Genomic DNA, 7,500 nt, shown 5'->3' with positions numbered 1-7,500 from the left:
CAACTGATCATAGAGCTGTATCTTTGCATGTATTTGTCTTCCAAGTGTCTTACTTACCCGGTCTAGTCATACTGATATTTCATGACTAAGGTTTGCAAATGTGATATGTTCTACCCATATGTATACGTATGCATGTGTGTGTGTGTGTATATATATATATATATATATATATATATATGAATGTATGTTTGTATATATATATATATATATATATATATATATATATATATATATATATATATATATATATATATATATATATATATATATATATATATATATATTTATATATATATATATATATATATATATATATATATATATATATATATGTATGTATGTATATGTGTATATCTCTTATCTTTTGTTTTTCACTTGTTTCCGTCATAAGACTGCGTCCATGCTGGGGCACCACCTTGAAGAATTTTAGTCAAATTTGCTGACCTCAGTACTTATTTTTTGTAAAACCTGGTGCTTGTTCCATCGGTGTCTTTTGCCCAAGGTGCCACGCAGTGGGACTGAACCCGAAACTATGTAGTTGGGAGGCAAATTTCTTACCACACAGCCATAGTTAAGTTTTGAAGATGTATTTTGAATTATATTAAGTCAATTTTACCTCTTTATAAAAAAAACATCTCTGTCTGAGTTTCTTTAACGAAACAGTTGGGCCTGCTCTGTGTTTCTGTTTAACAGCTGCGGCATTATAACTGTACAAATGTAGCATAATAATTTGCCTTATACATTGAAGCAAGAACGAACGGTTTGACGAAAATTGAACTGTCTCTATTTTATTTCTTGGACAAACCAATGAAAGAAACATCTATACTAAAAATAGCAGCTGAATTTCCATCAATCCCATATTGTAATCGTAAAAAATGGAGAAGTTAGACTGACATTGTTTCTTTCGGTTTTTTATTCAAATTATTCTTGACCAATATTTAAAAATCTACTTACTACTTGACACATTTGACTAGACTATTCGACACTGATGAGGTTAAATAAACCGAAACATGTCCATAGTTTATCCTAGGTAGTCAGCAAAGATAAGACTGTGATATATGTAAATTAACTTGTAAAGACGGCAAGCTTACAGATTCGTTAGCATGGCTGGCAAACTGCTTAGCAGCATTTCATCCGTTCCCACGTTCTAAGGGCCGACTTTGCCTTTCATTTTTTCGGGAGTTGATAAAATAGGTACCAGTTAAGCACTGAGGTTGATGTATTTACCCCACCCCGAAAATCCTTGTCTTGGGCCAAAATTTGAAAGCAAATTATGTAAATTAACTTGGGAAGGCGGTGAGTTGACAGAGTCGTTCTCGCGCCGGACAAAATGCTTATAGGCATTTACGTTCTTAGTTCAAATGCCGTAGGGGCCGAATTTTCCTTTCATCCCTTCGGGGTCGATAAAATAAGTACTAGTTTAACACTAGATTCAATGTAATCAACTAACCCCCTCCCCCGAAATTGATGGCCTTGTGCCAAAATTTGAAGCCGATACATGTAAATTAACTTCAGAAATAAATTATTGATATTTTGAAATTCTCTTCCCTTTCATTGTGAATGGTCTCAGGTTATCTGTAAGTTCTTGTATGTTTCCTCCAGCTCAGTGTGAAATTTCAATGAATTTATCCTCTATCTTTGACATGTTTTCATCATCAGAAAGTGGCCATGCTGAGGCACCGCCTTGAAAAAAATGTATATACATATACAGGCTGCAGTGAATATATTGTCGTCTAAAGTACGCATAAAAGGAAAATAGCACTGACATCTCATTTTAACATATATTTACCAGAATTACATAAAAATACCTTTAAATACTCAAAAGTAAATTTATTCAATAAAATTGCCATTGGTTTCAACCACAGCCTCCAGACGACTTCGGAATCTCCTGCAACTCTTCTGGATGGTCTCCTTGTTAAGTTGGTCAATGCTGCGATAATCCTTGCTTTCGGTTAATCTTTGGTGTTACAAGGAGTTTTGTTGATCTCTCGCTCAACTCCGCCCCACACATAATAATCAAGGAGTTTGCAGTCCGGGGAATTAGGTGCCCAAATGTTAGGGGTGATGTGGTCGCAGAAATTGTCTGACATCCATGACTGGGTTCTCTTGCTTGCGTGGAATGAGGTAGAGTCCTGTTGCCAGACATAGGGACTTCCAGCAGCCACCCTCTCGATCCAAGGCAGCACTGCTTCCCCCGGGCACTTGTTGTAGGCATCCGTGCTGAGTCTGAGGCCGTGTAGAAAGATGAATGGAGGGCATAACGTCACCATTACTAGTGATCACTCCAAACACCATGATGTCGACTGGATGTTTGATTTTTATCATTCAGATTGCACTATCCTCAGATTGACACCCAAACCCTCTGAAATGTTCGTATTGGAGCTTCCGGCGCGAATGCCAAGCAGTACAGCATGTCGTTTGCAAATTTCTGGCAGAGTGAATTGCGACATGGTGTTGGTTTTCTCACAGATGGTGGCCAGCTGATCCTACAATATTGTATAGTCGACAAAATAAAAAACAAGCAATGCGCATGCACGGAATTAAAAATGTCAAATGGCAACAATTTATGCATCGCACCCTGTATATATACAACACACACACGCACACACACACACACACACACACACACACACACACACACACAGACACACACACACACACATATATATATGCATATATTTATGCGTGCGTGTATTTGTGTCTGTGTTTGTCCCCCCATATTAGCTTAACAACCGATGTTGGTGTGTTTACGTCTTCGTTACTTAGCGGTGCGCCAAAAAGAAACCGCTAAAATAAGTACTAGGCTTACCAAGAATATTTCTTCAACTAAAACCCTCGAAGCCGGTGCTCCAGCATGACTGCAGTCAAATGACTGAAGCAGGTAAAAGAATAAAGAATAAAAGAAAGAATATATGTATTCTTTTATTCTTTTACGTGTTTCACTCATTTGACTGTGGCCATGCTGGAGCACCGCCTTTAGTCGAACAAATCGACCCCAGGACTTATTATTTGTAAGCCTAGTACTTATTCTATCGGTCTCTTTTTGCCGAACCACTAAGTTACAGTGATGTATACACACCAGCATCGGTTGTCAAGCGATGTTGGGAGGGCAAAGACACACAAACATACACACACACACACACACGCAACACACACACACACACACACACACACACACACACACACACACACACACACACACACTTTCAGTTTCCTTCTACAAAATCCACTCACAAGGCTTTGGTCGGTCCGAGGCTATAGTAGAAGACACTTACCCAAGGTGCCACACAACAGAACTGAACCCAGAACCATGTAGTTGGTAAGCAAGCTATTTAGCACACAGCCACTCCTGCGCCTATACACACACACACACACACACACACACACACACACACACACACACACACACATATCATAAACAAGTGATTACAGATCAAGATTTATGTAAAATATTTACATATCTACACTAACTCGCGCACACACGCATATGAATATGTATTATGTATGTCTGAATGTACATATGTATACACACACACATACATACATATACATACGTATGTGTATATATATTTGTATTTATAGACATACATATATATATATATATATATATTTATATATATATATACGTTTATATATATATATATATATATATATGTACATTTGTATATACATATATATATTATGTATATATATATATATGTATATATACACACACACAAATATATGTATGTATGTATATATATATATATATATATATATATATATATATATATATATATATATATATATATATATATATATATATATATATATATATATAGGTGAGTATTTATGTTTATATATTTATGCGTATATAGATAATTAATTAGGTCTTCCCATTAGATGCAGGTGCACCGGTTATACATCAATCATCTTGTGCCCCGATTCCTGCAAATTTTGCGACATTCCTTGAGGACAGCAATATCGGCACCACCGTCTCCTTCGCCAAGATAACCGTTCTCTTGTTCATTGTCTCACTAAATTGCTCTAGCGTCACGGGCGGGGGAGTGAGGTGATTAATGGTAGACCGGCGGGCAAGATGATACAGCTGCTGCTGATAATGGTAGTGGTTCGGTGATGACGACGATGATGTCATTGACGACGGTGCTGACAGTGGTGATAGCAGTTACCACGATGATGACAGCGACGACGACGAAGATGATGAGGTTGATGACGACGACGATCATGATCATGATAGGTGTGTGTTAGTGACGATGATGATGATAATGGTAGTGGTGGTGGTGATGATAATGATGATGCTGTTGACGATGATGATGATGTTAAGAATGAGGATGAAGTTAATTATGATAAGTGTGTGTTAAAGGTGATGGCGGTGGGTGTAATGTAGTTGTAGTTAAAATGATGGTTGTATTGTAGTGATACCGTTGTTATCGTTTAGTGCCAGGTCAGCTCTGATTTAGCGGACTTATGGTAAAGGTCATTCCACCCATGACCATCCACTCATTTTTGATGTATAGAAGAACATCTGACAAGGCGAAAATGTCGTACGCTAACGAAAAATTTAATAGTGCAGAGTTGAGTCAAATTTTTTATTAAGGATTTTCTTTCATTTGTTCACCCACCCACCCGGAGGACAGCTGTCAGTGACGAGACGCAGTGCGTCGAAATCACTTGATCTGGCAGTTCCAGTGCCCAAAGCAGAGGATTCTCATCTGCCAACGATATAAATAGGTATGCTTTTATGCTCGATGCATCTATGAGAGGAGTTTTCACGGCGAATACCGGAGTATTCGGCGTTCTAACAGAACATTCAAACATCCACGTTATGTTGGATGCAAAGATTACCCTTGGGTATCTATACTGTTCCTATCGTTAATAATTGTGTGTGTGTGTGTGTGTGTGTGTGTGTGTGTGTGTGTGTGTGTGTGTGTGTGTGTGTGTGTGTGCGGAAGCCCACGAAGCCTTCTTGGTAAAGAAGATAGTTTTCGTTGGACACCCTACAGAATGAAATACAAAACTTGTGAAAGGACGAATGAACTCAATAGCGTCAACGGCCATTGAACAGTGGGGAGTGTGAAGCTCCTAGTCTTTGTTTAAACATCTCTCTAGGAAAGGGAAGTTCCGAAACAACATCCTTTTCATTGCAAAGCTGGATGTTTTGCCGTTGCTTGTTTCTGGACTATTTAACTTTGTAGGCGAGATTATTAGCGGTGTTGTGCAAGCTGTTATTGACTTCAAATTTCAGCACGGTTTTTGCTGACAGCCAATGGTCCCAGAAAGGTCTGAAAAAAGAAAACAAGCATGGATGTCTATAAAATCAGTGTTCTTACAAGCCTACTTTACTCTTGCGAGACCTGAGTGGTTTACAGGAAACATTTAAATCTACCGGATCGCTTTCAATTGCGCTGCCTGACATTAATCTTGGGCATTCTCTGGATCTCACATGTCTCAGACATAGAGATACTGGAATGAGCTGATGCACCCAGCAGAGAAGCTCATATACACAAGCCCCGCCTTCTCTGGGTGGAACATCTGTTACGGCTGGACGGTAGTGGTACCCCTAAGCAGATGCTTTACAGAGAGATGGCTGAAGGGGAAAAGCCTCAGTAGAAACTTAAGACGCGTTTCAAGGACTGTGTCAGAGACTTGCTGTTGCAATTTGATCTCTACCTTCACAACTAGGAAGTACAGGCTGGCGACAGAAACAGGCGGAGAAAACAAATACACGAAGGATGTCGCTCATTCCATGCAAAAAGACAGAAGAGTTCTCTGCAAGGGGAGAGGAAGGAAATTATCTGTTTCTTAATTTATTTTCCATGAGTGTGACCGAATATGCTTGTCAGACGCAGGACTCCAATGCCATCCCATGAGTTACATAAAGAATCCGCCAACTGATTATGCTCAATCCGTTGTTATAGACCCCTACTTACCTGTGATGTATGCAGCAAGGTTTGAAAGCTGCTTCGGATTCAAGAGATATTTGAAAATCCATAATGAGCCTCCACCTGAGAGGCTTAATCGTCAGGTTGTGGCAAACTCTGTAAGTCACTCGCCAGGTTCCTGAGTCACAGCCGATCGCACGTTCGTAGGAATAATCAGTTTTAAGTAAACCTGTCTGTGATCGTGATGCTCGTCTTACGAGCTGACAGCCATCATGTGTATATGTATGTATGTATGTATGTATGTATGTATGTATGTATGTATGTATGTATGTTAGCGCGTGAACGTAGAAACACTCTTAATTGGCGTTAGAGCACGCAGTAAAACCACTAGGAGTCAGACACCCCGAGCTGTTGCCACAATATCCTTCTAGGAGAGGGGCGCGCCTATGTAAAAACCTGCGGTTTCACGTGATTACTCAACTCGCTTCGACCTGTCAAAGGCCACTAATAACGGAAACTCAGAGACTGCTACTCGTGTTCCTATGACATATAGACGTCTCTTTATGTTAACCTCATTTACCATTCCTTCTACTGAATGTACTATGGCGATAGAAGTATGACAACGTGTGCAGACCCAACCAGTTAGAAGCGCACAATAAGCTACAATTTTCATTTGAAATGTGTGCTTCAAATCATGCATATTTGCAACGAGACTAAATAGTCATCCGAGAGGTCATGGATGGAATGTCAGGCATATCCATTGATAACAAGGAAGTACGTAGAAACGGTAATCCTCTGTGAAGATGAAGTAATCATCACGTATGTATGTATGTATGTATGTATGTATGTATGTATGTATGTATGTATGCATGTATGTATCTGTGTGTGCATGTATATTTTGCACCTCTTATGTTACAAAAGGCATATAAAATATTATGTTGTTTCACATAAAATGTCGCATTTTCAATTACTTTAATTACATTTTTAATTATTTCAGTCATTTGAAAACTCAATTATGTACCTTGCATTTAATCTTGACTCTTTTTCTTTCCCAACAATATTGGTACACAAAATTCGTACCCACAGACCTTATGAAAATGATAACAACCAAACTATGTTGAGTGATTTTCTTGTATGAGTACAAACAGGGTCACTCTGCTGCAGAAGTTCTATGGAATATCATGTGGGACTTTGGTAATGGTTTTGTTGACATCAGAACTGTTCAGAGATGATTCTAAAGCTCTCGTTCAGGAGATGATAGCCTTGAAAATAAACCATGGGCTAGGCCAATATCAGTTATTCGGCATGATGGATTAAATGCTTTGGTTGAACAAAATCTGAGAACAAAGGTTTGAAAACTTTTATCAGAACTTCAAACATCTCGCACAACTGTTTTTGGACACCTGTAAAAAATTGAAAAAGTCAAGAAAACAGATAGGTTTGTTCCACATCAACTGAACGAGATTTAAAAAAATACAGACGCCTCGAAGTGTGCTCCTTATTGTTTTCTCGACTGGAAAAAGACCATTTTTGCATCAAACCATTACTTGTGATGAAAAATGGATACTCTTTGACAACAGTAGAACAGGACAGTGATTAGATGCAGGAGAGTCACCTA

At 38.7% G+C, this 7,500-nt stretch overlaps 1 long non-coding RNA gene across 1 annotated transcript in view; it reads right to left on the bottom strand.

The window, feature by feature from the left end:
• Positions 1-1,815: 1,815 nt before the first annotated feature.
• LOC128247687 (uncharacterized) overlaps positions 1,816-7,500 on the bottom strand; it is a 14,273-nt gene continuing 8,588 nt past the window's right edge. The window contains exon 2 of the long non-coding RNA XR_008264050.1: positions 1,816-2,486. This is a non-coding gene — a long non-coding RNA (uncharacterized LOC128247687). The remainder of the gene's footprint in view (positions 2,487-7,500) is intronic.

This window comes from Octopus bimaculoides, chromosome 4 (genome assembly GCF_046866305.1).
Source record: "Octopus bimaculoides isolate indiv1 chromosome 4, ASM4686630v1, whole genome shotgun sequence".
Lineage (NCBI taxonomy): Eukaryota > Metazoa > Mollusca > Cephalopoda > Octopoda > Octopodidae > Octopus > Octopus bimaculoides.
Note: the sequence above shows the minus strand (reverse complement) of the source record. Positions and strands in the feature narration are given on the sequence as shown.